Raw genomic sequence first — 12,955 nt, 5'->3', positions numbered from 1 at the left:
AAGCCTATTTATGTAGGGGCTGTGATATTGGAATTGGCCAAATTACACATGTTAAAATTGTATTATGATGTGTTGAAGCCGTTTTATAAGGATCGTGTAAAACTGATGTACATGGACACAGATAGTTTTGTTCTTGATATTCAAACAGAAGATGTTTATCAAGATATAGCACAGCCTGAATTGTTTAAATATTTTGATACCACTGAACATTCAAAAATTAAACACCACAACAAAAAGGTGCCTGGCAAGTTAAAAGATGAGACACTTGGTGATGTTATTGTGGCATTTGCTGGGTTAAGGGCCAAGATGTACAGTTTTGAAACATGTAGTGGCGCTGTTGCCAAAAATGCCAAGGGCATTGGCAGAGTGACTGTAGACAAAGAACTTGAATTTGAAGATTACAAAAATTGCCTCAAATCATGTAGCACAATCAGAACATCAGAAAATAGAATTCAGAGTGTGGATCACTTGTTGACTACAAATATTGTAAGAAAAGTGGCTCTGGACCCACATGATGACATGAGATGCATTTTATCATGTGGCATACATACTCTACCATGGGGTCATTGTGATTTGAAAAGTGGCAAACAATGCCCAATTACAGAGCATGATTTGAAATAAATAAACATGCCTATGAACTTATTTGGGTTCAAAAAACAGGCTATTATGGACCTGCCAACACCACAACCCTCTTCTGATATAATATCTAAACTAAGTGCTTTGTTAATTATTCATCTGAACAGCATATTTACAGATGTTGATGATGAAACAGGTAAAACATTGTACATATTTAACAATAATTTAAATCATTACCAATTACCTGTAGGTGGTCAATTGCAATTTATTACAACCCCTGAGGGTAATGTCAAGATTTCAGTAGGGAGAAATATTTATAGAATTAAGCACTCAAACATGATTTCTGGCACTGTATATACTGTTTCTGCCGGTGACTGCTTATATATTGAGGTCCCGGGATCATATGACAAGCTTATACCTTTGTTTATAGAATTAAGAATCAGATATTCAATAATAAATAACCACTAAAACAAAATGCCTAATGATATATTTGGCCATACAAGGCATGAAGATCACAGTGATGAGATTCTGATGCTTGATGTCAGAGTCAAGAAATTAAGAAGTGATTTACAAGCTTTACAAACCATACTCAATGCCAGTCTTCAACTAGAAATTACAAATTTACAATCACAATGCATGGACCCTCTTCTTAAAATTGATTCTGAACTCAAATTATTGCTTCAGAAATATACTGATTTGGCAACATTAGATAATTTTCAAAGTTTAGAAGAGGCTGTAGCAGCTCTTCAAGCCAAATTTAAGACCCAGGCCACCAACTCTGAGCAATTGAAACAGCAATTGGAAGAGCAGATAAATAATGTCCAGGCACAGCTCCAAACAATTGTCAAAAGCATAAAATCACAAGAAGATTTTGATCTAGTGATTTCCACTCTAAAAGAACAGATTCAATCATTACAGATACCTAATCTGGACCCTCTGAACAATGCCATAGCCGAGGTTAAAGAAAAAATTGAGACACTTGAAAATTTTATGAACAACTTGCCATCTTCTGATGCTTTGAGTGCAATAACTCGGAGTGTTGCCAACATTAAGCTGCAACTTGAAACATATGAAGATTTTGGAAAAATTCAAAGTACCATAACCCATATTGAGGGTACAATAGCAGCAGTGCAAAGTGATTTGACAAGTGTACAAGAATCTCTAGAATCCCGCCTGCCTGGTATTGTAGACACACTTGTCAGTGTCCAGCAACAGATCACAAAGCTTGAAAACCTCAACACTGAATCTGAGCTATCTCATTTTCATCACTTGATCGATGATATCCAAACAAAACTTGAAATTTTACAACAATCAACACCCACTCAGGCAGATATAGCCCTGCTCCAAAATGCTATGCAAAATGTGGCTGATGCTTCTGAATTAAATAATGTGAAATTGGCACTTGAATCTTTGCAAAATACTGTAACAAATCTGCCTATATCACAGGAACTTAAAAATATTAAGAGAGCTGTGAATCGCATATTGAAATCAGAAGATATCAAGAATATCCAGACAGAAATCAAACAACTTACTCAGACAGTGGCCACTCCACCAACTAATCAACATATTAATGAACTGCATGCCCTGTTTGAGGATATCAGAAGACAGGTCCATGATCTTACTGCTCAAAATTCAAAATTGGCAGTTATTGAAAATTTGCAACAAATTGTAGCTAATATCAAGCAACAGCTAGGGACCATGGAATCCAATCAATCAAATGCTCTGTCTGTTTTTGCCACCCAGCTTCAAGAGATTGTGCAACAATACAAGAAACTTGTTGTGGACATAATAATCAAGCCAGGCCATGATGATGTTGTTAGGACGATCAATGAGCACCTTGAATCTGTAACAAGCAGATTGCTTACAGCAGAAAAAGAAATAACAGGCATAATCGAGAATCCAAAACATACAGTAATTCTTGAATTGTACAGCATCCGCAACAAAGAATATGATTCACCATTTACACCAGGTGGCAAAATATATATGCTGTCCCCTGCACAATTTTATTACCAGTTTTTTGTTGGGGGCACACTGAGACCAATCAAGATCAAATATTGGCTTCAACCACAGGCACACCACTACCCCACCTTATCAATAACAAATGCTGACAACAAACCAAAAATCACCAGTGTAGAGTTAGAGGATTTTACAGATCCCAATACATTAGAAACATCTTATGCTGAAGATGATGGCTCTCTGGAATTTCATATACAAATAGGAGACAAATTATATTTAGAAAATCCTGTAGTATCAGCTGCTGAACACCCCATAGTTGCAATATTCCTGTTTTCATATTATGTCTAGGCAAATTATTGTTGATGAATTACACAGACAAGCCAGACATAATAATAAGAGACTGCCAGTAGTCACAAAAGGCATAGATGATTTATGGCAGAGCAACTTGATTGAGATGGCAAGTGGACAGCTGAAAAACTTAGACAAAATCAACAAGGGCTACAAGTATCTACTCACTGTAATAGACACATTTTCAAAATTTGCCTGGGCTGTGCCACTCAAATCCAAGACTGGAAAATGTGTTACAGAAGCCATCAGGACAATCATCAATCAGAGTGGAAGATCACCGCGCTATTTGCAAACAGATAATGGCAAAGAATTTTATAATTCTGTGTTCCAACAGTTTATTAAAAGCCAGTCAATACAACATTATTTGAGTTACAGTGATCTCAAAGCCTCTATTGTAGAGAGATTCAACAAAACCCTAAAAAATCTTATGTATAAACAATTTACACTTCAAGGTAATTATAAATGGCTTAATTTTCTTCCAGAACTTCTACATAAATATAACAACTCGGTCCATTCCACAATCAACATGAAACCCTCTGAAGTAACTTCATCTGATGAGCAAAAATTGATCAGGACTGTTTATTATCCTAGATACCAGCCAACATCAAGAAAAGCCAAATACAAGGTGGGTGATCAAGTAAGAATCAGCAAATATAAGCACTTATTCAAAAGAGGCTTTACAAGAAACTGGAGCACTGAATTATTTACAGTGGTTCAAGTTAAACCTGGGACCCTTAACACATATATAATAAAAGACCACCGAGGAGAAATTCTCAAAGGCCGGTTCTATGAAGAAGAACTCAACAAAACTAAACAGCCTGACACATATCTCATAGAAAAAATCATCCGCAGAAAAGGCAACAAGTTATTTGTCAAATGGCTAGGACTTCCAGAACACAGCTGGATCGATGCAGACAAAGTGATAATATGAGCACCTGGGATGTTATAAAAAGGCTGCCAGAACCTGAACAGCAGATTAAGAGAAATGGCAAGTTGCTGCCTGAAAATATTAGATGTCTTATTGTTGGGCCATCAGCTTGTGGTAAAACTACACTAATGATTGATAATTTGTTATTGGCACCCAACTGGTTAGACTGGAAAAATAGGCACTTGTATGTCTTCTCTAAGAGCTTGGAACAATTAAAATATCATCAGCTGATGAAGCTATATGATGGATTTGATATAGCCACTTTTGAACCAGATGTTAAGCCACTCCATGAATGTCTCGATAATTCTGTTGTTGTGTTTGATGACATTATACTGGATAATCAAAACAAGGTTAGAAATTTTTTTACACAGGGCCGACACAAAAACATTGATTGCTTCTACCTGGCACAGACTTTTTCTAAAATACCGAAGCAGCTGATCCGAGACAACAGCAATTTTATATGTGTGTTTCATCAAGATCATACCAACCTCAAACACATACATGATGAATATGTAGGTGGGGACTTGAGCTACAATGATTTTTCCAAGTTTTGCAGTAGGTGCTGGAATTAAGACAGTTATGGGTTTGTCACAATTGATATGACAAGAAAACCCAATAGTGGCAAATACAGAAATAAAATCAACAATTTTCTAGACATTGAAACATATATAAATAACCATGAAAAGGCCAATCATTGATGATCTTAAATTAAGAGATTATCTTGTAAAAAGATTTAAGGGATGGAAATCAGAGAACCGAGGAATTTATGAACAACACAAACAAACAGAACAGCCTATTATTGATGCTATTAGTGAATTAGGTAAAAATATGAAAACTGTTACAGAGCAAAATCAAAATTTGATCACAGAGCTTGTACCTGTAGCTGCTAGGAACATATTAGATTATCCAATCACCCCACTTTCTAGTATTCATACACCTAGTCCTGTTGCTCCTCGAAGAATTGAAGCTAGTCAGGATCCTATTGAATTGGGTCTTCTTGCTCAAAAATATTTAAGCACACCTAAAGACAACAAAGATGAGGTCTTTGGCTTATATGTTGACACAGAGCGTGATGGTAGCATCATACATAGAATTGGCAATTTCAGAGTAACATTTATGGGAGATGATATAATTGTATATTCAGAATCTCATCTTGGACAAAGAGGTGGTTTTGTTAAATATCCCGGCACACCTGGATTGTGGGAACTGATGACTCGGAAAAGGCCTGGCAGCTATACAGATCAAGACTATGAGCACTACAAAGAAATATTAATAAAATCAGATGCTCTATACCAGAACAATGATCCCACACAAAAAAGAGTCAAGTCTAGCAGTGGAGCAAATTACAACAATTTAATCAAGCCCATATGGTCACAAATTAAGACAGGCAGTGGAATCAAACAATACAACACCCTGCCTAAAGTTTTTGTGTGGGTTGATGATGTCAGGAAACTTGTAGATAGGTTATTGGTGATAGCTGGGGAGGAAAATGCTGGCAACCACAATTTTTACAATGAAAAGGTTGGAATTATGGACATGATAAGCACAAAATTGTCTAATTTTATAGTGAATGACACTAAGGGGATTGGATATCTTATAAAAATTATTAATACTCTACCACCTAAATTTTGGAATATTTCTGAGGGTCGGGGGTTGGTTAATGACATTATAAACAAGGTGCCATTTGAACTAAACATTCCAGGCTATCAGTATTGTGGTCCAGGCACAAAATTGGACCATAGATTAAACAGAGGGGATCCTGGTGTTAATCCCCTAGATGCTGCTTGTAGAGACCATGACATAGCATACAACACACATTCTGATCTTGACAAGAGACATGTTGCAGACAAGAAATTAGAAGAGGCTGCATTTGGTAGATTTGTAAGCAAAGATGCTTCTTTAAGTGAAAAAATAGCAGCATTGGGGACCACCATAGCTATGAACACCAAACAAAAACTGGGGTGGGGGCTGTGAATATGTATATAATAAACCTAGAATGAAGGCCAAGGGTGTTATGTATCAAATACCTTATGCAGGTCTTAAATCTCTTAAAACTATTGATAGTCTTTTAACCAAAAAGCAGCTCAAGAAAAAAAGCTCTTGTCTTGCAAAGGGCCATGGTATGAAATTGTTGCTTAGTACCCCCCAATTAAAAAAATTACAACAATCTAGAAAAAATCACATGTGGGTGGATTTATATTTACTATCCCGGCCATCTTAGCAGAACTTGGGGCTGTTGGGAGCTTGGCTGGGGGATCAGCTGCCATAGCAAAAACAGTAATAGATGCCAAGAAAAATAGGGCAGAATTAGATGAATTGAAGCGCCATAACCTGGCCATGGAGAAACAAGGCAAAGGTGTTAAGAGAGCCATGAATAAGTTTAAAAAAACAAGAGCCGCTTACAAACCAAGATATTGAAGCTTTAATCAAGCCACTGGGCATCAAAAATTTTAGAGGTGTGTACATGTCTGATTCTTTGCCAGAGCAACCACTCAACAAAGAGTGTGGCATTGTTAATTTGGATAAGTACAAAAATCAGGCCACTCACTGGATTTGTTATCTTAAATATTTAAAAAATGAGGCATTTGTGTTTGATTCATTTGGAGGTGTTCCACCTGAAAATTTAATAAAATATCTAAAATCAACTAATTTTTATTACAATAATGCCCGTGTACAAAATTTCAAAGATGTTAATTGTGGACATTTGTGTTTATCTGTTGTCAGATATCTGTCTCAAATAAATAAACCATCAATTGAAAATTTTCAAAAAGCCTTGTGGTATCTGAAACATCATGGGGGTATTCCATCTCACCAGCCAAAATTCAATATTGAAACTCAAATTACATGATGATATAGTGTATCCCAAAACAATAGCTCTCAGAGCATTTTATGGCATGTACTTGATCCCTAATATTACACACCACAACAACAAAATTGCAGTAGGGGATAAAAAATTTTCATCACTCCAGGGCAATATAATCTGTCCACTCTAAATGCTCAATTACCCAGAGGTATAGTTTTAACTCAAAATTCTGTCACTCACAGAGTAGAGATTGTATCTGCTACAGAAACAGTGGATCTGGGTACTATAGGAGAGCTGTTAGGCTTTGAGAACAACACAAAACTTGAACCAGCCATCAAACACACTGCTATTAATATACCTAAATTCTTAGCCATAGAGACTCTGAATATTCACTGTAATGTGGCCGAGGGTATGATCACCAAATCAAATGTCATAGGCACTCACAAACAAACTGGCATCATTGCAACATTTAAACCTAATTCTGAATTTATGGAGCCCATCATCTACACTCCATCCCCAACATTATATTTTCCTGTGTGCCATAATAGAATAGATAATATTGAATTGATGGTCACTAATGAAAAAGAAGAATTAGTTGATTTTGCTGGAGCCACAACAACTGCAATCATAGAGATTAATATTTAAATAAAAATACATACAAAAAAATGGAAAATATTGAGAGTTATGAGCTACAATCATTCCCCCCAAACAGGAGGACATTTGCAAATTTAAATCAACCCAACACAGAAATTGAGGTTGATCTTGATGTAGTGGATAGCTTTATACACCCTCACAGAGCAGATCTATACATCAAATTTGATGTTGTAAAGCTCGATGGAACAGATTATCCGGCAAATTCAAATATAAGATTGGTAGATAATTTTGTGCCTCATCTGTTCTCTGAAATTGAGATCAGAAAGCATGGTGTTGTTATAAACAGAGTTGATTATCCCGGCATTACCTCCACAGCTTTGGCCACACTAAAATTATCCAAAACCGAGGCTTCTTACTACAAAATAGGTGGATTTGAGGCTGGTGATAAAATATTATCCAAGAGCCACACAGTGCTGTTCCCTATGCGCCTGTTGCCAGGATTCTTCTCAGATTACAAAGATATTATGTGGAAGGGTGGTTTAAGAATCACATTTAGAAGAGCTGCCAATGATAATAATGCTTTGATGAGGTACAGTACATTAAACTCTACAGGGGAAGCTCTGCCCAATACCCTACCTGATGAGGGCAAGTGCATTATTCAGACTATGGAGCTAAGAATCCCAGTTGTTGAATATGAAGCCAGTTATGCTCTTAAATACAAAGCAGATATAATAAAAAATCCACAGATTCCTTTACAATTTTATACATATCAATGTGTACAGAAGCCTGCCACTGGTACTTATTATGAGTTTGATGCTACAAATTCATTCTCCGGTATACAATATGACATGCCGGATTTTGTGGTGGTACTGTTTCAGACTGGAAGACACAATAATCAGGAAAAAAATTCAAGTAGATTTGATAACTGCAACATCAAGAACATATATCTTAAAAATGGCAGAAATGAGGTGTTCCCCAGAGAAAATTATAATTTAGACATGTCCAAGGATGATTTCCTTAAATTATATGAAGCATTTACAGCATACAAAAGGGTCACTACTGGCAATACTGACATGTATTACACACCAGATGAATTCAAAGCACAGAGACCCATGTTTGTCATCAACACTTCAAAAAGAAAACAAGTTGTGGTTAATGACAGGACAAACATTAAAATTATCTGTGAATTCCACAATACACTCCCTGATGACACTATATGTAGTGTTATTCTCATAGGTGAAAAATCATATGTTTATGATGTAAGAAATGAGAGAGTCACAGAGCAATTCTAGAAAGTCTCTGCATATTACATTTTTTAATATTAGATAAACAAATTGAGACTGGTGTCCAATTGAACTTAAACCGGAAGTAAATATGTGTGTGTGTGTGTGTGTGTGGGTGTGTGGGTGGGTGTGCGTGTGTTAATACGTTTTGCGTAGTTTTAGGTGTGGGCAAAAAAAATATCAAGAGGGGCATATTTTTGACAGGTTTATGGACAACAATCTCACAGAAGTGCCTTTTGTAAGTGTACACAAATCAATCTCAGGGGGGTCATACTTTCTCAGGAAATTCCCGAGGGCATTTTTACAAAAATCTTGGATTAGACAGGGTTCCACACTTGAGCAAAAAGCTCATATGGGCATGTTGAGCTAGTTTTAAGTGTAGGCAAATCTGCCAGAGGGGGGCTCATACTTTCTCGGGTTTATAATAGGGCCAATTACACTACTCAGCTCTGTCAGGGATGAAGCATCTAGATGTTATTTCAGCAACAGTTCCAAGCAAGCCTCTGTATCTGTGTGATTTGTAATTGTTAGGATAGGGATATTGAGTATAGATTTAATTAAGTATGTATCTTCTATCTATTAAAATATCTAGATTCCAAGGCTCTGTATCTGTGTGGGAGAAGCTTGTTCCCAATAACAGCATCACTGTTATGTATAGAAACTATTGAAACATCCAGATGTTATGTTCCGAAATATCAGCAAGGCTCTGTGTTTGTGTGAGATTTGAAGCTTGTTTGTATCAATATATGGCTTCAACCATCTTGAGTGCCTGAACCTCAAAACTTGTTCCCAATAACAGCATCACTGTTATGTATAGAAATTATGGAAACATCTAGATGTTATTTCACGGCAACTGTTCCGAAATATAAGCAAGGCTCTGTGTTTGTGTGAGATTTGAAGCTTGTTCCCAATAACAGCACAGTTCTGTTATGTTTAGGAAACATCTAGATGTTATTTCACGGCAATAGTTCCGTGCTTGTAGGAATATCGGCAAGGTTCTGGGTAGGATTTGTAATTGTTAGGGATAGGGATATGGATATTGAATATAGATTTAATTAAGTATGTATCTTCTATCTATTAAAATATCTATTATAATAATTCTAAACTCAACAAGGCTCTGTGTCTGTGTGGGATTTGAAGCTTGTTCCTAATAACAGCACAGTTCTGTTATTTTCAGTTTCATGCTTGTAGCAATATCGGCAAGGTTCTGGGTGGGATTTGTAATTGTTAGGGATAGGGATATTGAATATAGATTTAATTAAGTATGTATCTTCTATCTATTAAAATATCTAGATAATCACGTGTAATTGAATCTTGTACCTAATAACAGCACTCACAGCTAAAGCGGGTGTTAAGAATATATTTATCTTCTGTGTTTGTGTCTGGATAATTCACAGGACATAGCACAGTTTTGTACAGGGATATGGAGTATAGATTTCTGGAAAAATATTATTCAAAATCTGTTACCTATTCATAATAGTATCTGTGTTGGGATATGAAACCTGTTCCCAATAACAACACATCTCTGTCATGTATAGAGATATGGCAATTCTTCCCCACTAACAACACAGCTCTGTCAGGTATGATGATATTAAGTATTTAGGGTATCTGTGTGTGATTTGAAGCCTATTCCAATAACAGTAACACAACTCTGCTATAAAAAGATCAGAAAATTATACCCAAGCAGATTTCAAACAAATATCTTGCCTCTTCCTGCATACAGACCCGAGCCTGGCTGTGATGGGCAGGGATTTACACTTGCAGCAAATATTTATTTACCTTGATTGCTGTCTCTGCTGAAATAATCAGGGCTGCCTGCTGCTTGTTGATTCCCAACTGCCAGATTCCTGTGCCTGAAATCACACTGAGAGGCTGGACAAAACTCTCCCACAGTTGCATATGTTATGCAAATTATTCTGCCCCAGTGCCTCAACAATACAATCATAAGTGCAATCTCTAAATTTTTGCCTTATGAAATACATGACAAGCTCATTCAAACATATACACTTGGAATGTGATACAAACTTTGGATTGAAATCTTCACCACTGTACAAATTCCCATTATCAGTTGTAACAAATTCAATCTTCTTATCTATAGATATTCTGTTAATAATTTTATTTGAATATGTATAATGTCTCCAATTTAAACTCTGAGATGCAATCATGGGCATCCTATACTCAAAACAATGCTCATAGCAATTGTTGAACCAATAATTGTCAAACAATTTCAACCTTAAATAATAATGGCACCTGTCTGTATAAAAATTAACAAACAATCCAACAATTCTCTTGTACTTGTTGTATACAAGCCTTTCAAACTTGCTGATAAAATTGAGAAATAGGCATTGGAATGGCCTGTCACTGGCAAGCACCCACTGCATTTCAGTTTCATTTTGCACTGTAAACAGGTCATACTCGGACAGGCCAAACAATCTAAGCTTTAAATCATCAACAAGTGACTTAGATCTTATGTATTTTGAAATACATCTTCTCTCAAAAAATCCTGTGTCAAGATTATCCATGCAATTAGATAGGATACACACTGCCTTCTATAAGTTAATTGCTTGCTGCTGCTGCTGCCTTGTATTCCTCAGAAACTGCTTATGTGCTCAGAACTTGTTGTGCCTGTTAAACAAAAATAAATATTAGAATTTTGTTATGTTTATTATATAAAATTTCTTGGGGTTCAAATCAAAATTCTATGCTTAATAAAAAAATATCAGTTGGGTTCAGCAGTGTGTTTTGTATATTTAGTGTGTGTGCGTGTGTATGTGTGTTAATATTTTTTGGCTTTGGTATTTATATAAAATTTCTTGGGGTTCAAATCAAAACTCTATACTTAATAAACCTATGACAGGTTGTCAAAAATTCTGTCTATTAAATCAAATAGATTTGTAATTCAATTTATATAAATTTGCAATATTTTTGTGTTTAAAAAAATATGAGCAGCACTGCAACAACACACCCTTACTCTTCAACAACTCTCACAATACTGGCTGATATGCAATGCAAAATCTCTTTATATAGCCTAAGCACAGACCGCATTGAAAGCATCTGAAACAATAAGCCAATCAGAATATAACACATCATCACATTATGTCATAACCAACCAATCAGAAAACAACACATGTCTAATAATTTATTGCTTAATATTGGGTAATAATTTGTTGCAAAACATGATGCAATATAAATAAACCAGAAATAGGCCACAAGTGGACCGGAAGTAGGCAAACCGGAAGTGGACCGGAAGTGAACCGAAAGTGGACCGGAAGTGGACCGGAAGTGAACCGGAAGTGGACCGGAAGTAGACCGGAAGTGGACCTGAAGTGGACCGGAAGTAAATATGTGTGTGTGTGTATGTGTGTGTGTGTTGTTAATACGTTTGGCTTAGTTTTAAGTATAGCCAAAAAAAATATCAAGAGGGGCATATTTTTAACAAATTTATGGACAACAATCTCACAGAAGTGCCTTTTATAAGTGTAGGCAAATCAATCTGAGGGGGGTCATACTTTCACAGGAAATTCCCGAGGGCATTTTTACAAAAATCTTCGATTAGACAGGGTTCCACACTTGAGCAAAAAGCTCATATGGGCATGTTGAGCAAGTTTTAAGTGTAGGCAAATCTGCCTGAGGGGGGTTCATACTTTATCGCGGCAGTAGTATCATCAATTACACTACTTCGTAACAACAATGCAATTATAAGATTACCAAACGTCTTGGTTTAATAGCCTTGAAACACCTTCTATGCAAACGTTTTTTGGTTGCAACAGTAGGACCGTAAAAGTGGTCGCGTTTTAGTGATTTTGAACAACACCTTCATGTGAATTTTCGAGGGTTAGGTTCACCCGATCCCAATTGACGTCATCAGATGGTATTCATTTTGATGGTATTCATTTTGTTTTTTCTCAATTCGTATTTTTATGTGGAAAATTGTCATTTAAGAAAAAAATAGAAATTCGATTATCTCGAAAAGTACTCATTTTCGGACGGGGTATCATATGGTCAAATTTATTGCAAATTGACTCTACTTTAACCCCTTTCAGGGAATACATCTAATTACAGGTCACCCTGTATAATTGCACTGTTGTGCACAGGACATATCCAGGTGCATTGAATTTAAATTGCTATTTTTCCTATGTAAGTGTGACGTGACAGACATTTTTTAACCTGATTTTTGGATTCAGTGGTTTGGAATACCTATCACCGTAACTTCTACAGAACAAAAGTTAAAATTTCTTAACTAGTGTTATTTTTTCACGAACACACATGCATATTTCTAATGATAACATATACTATGAGAATTTTAGTATTTTTTTGTGTTTACTGATAATTTGCTACACATTTAATTACAATACGAGCAATACTTACTTTCGTTTTGTTCTTCAATTTTGGTTTTGAGAATTGTAAAAGGCCAAACAATTCTGCAAGTATTCAAGATCAATACTTAAACACAGCAACTTTCTCTTT

Source organism: Lepisma saccharinum, chromosome 21, assembly GCF_977018435.1.
Source record: "Lepisma saccharinum chromosome 21, izLepSacc3.1, whole genome shotgun sequence".
Classification (NCBI taxonomy): Eukaryota; Metazoa; Arthropoda; class Insecta; order Zygentoma; family Lepismatidae; genus Lepisma; species Lepisma saccharinum.
This window is presented reverse-complemented; position numbering follows the sequence as displayed.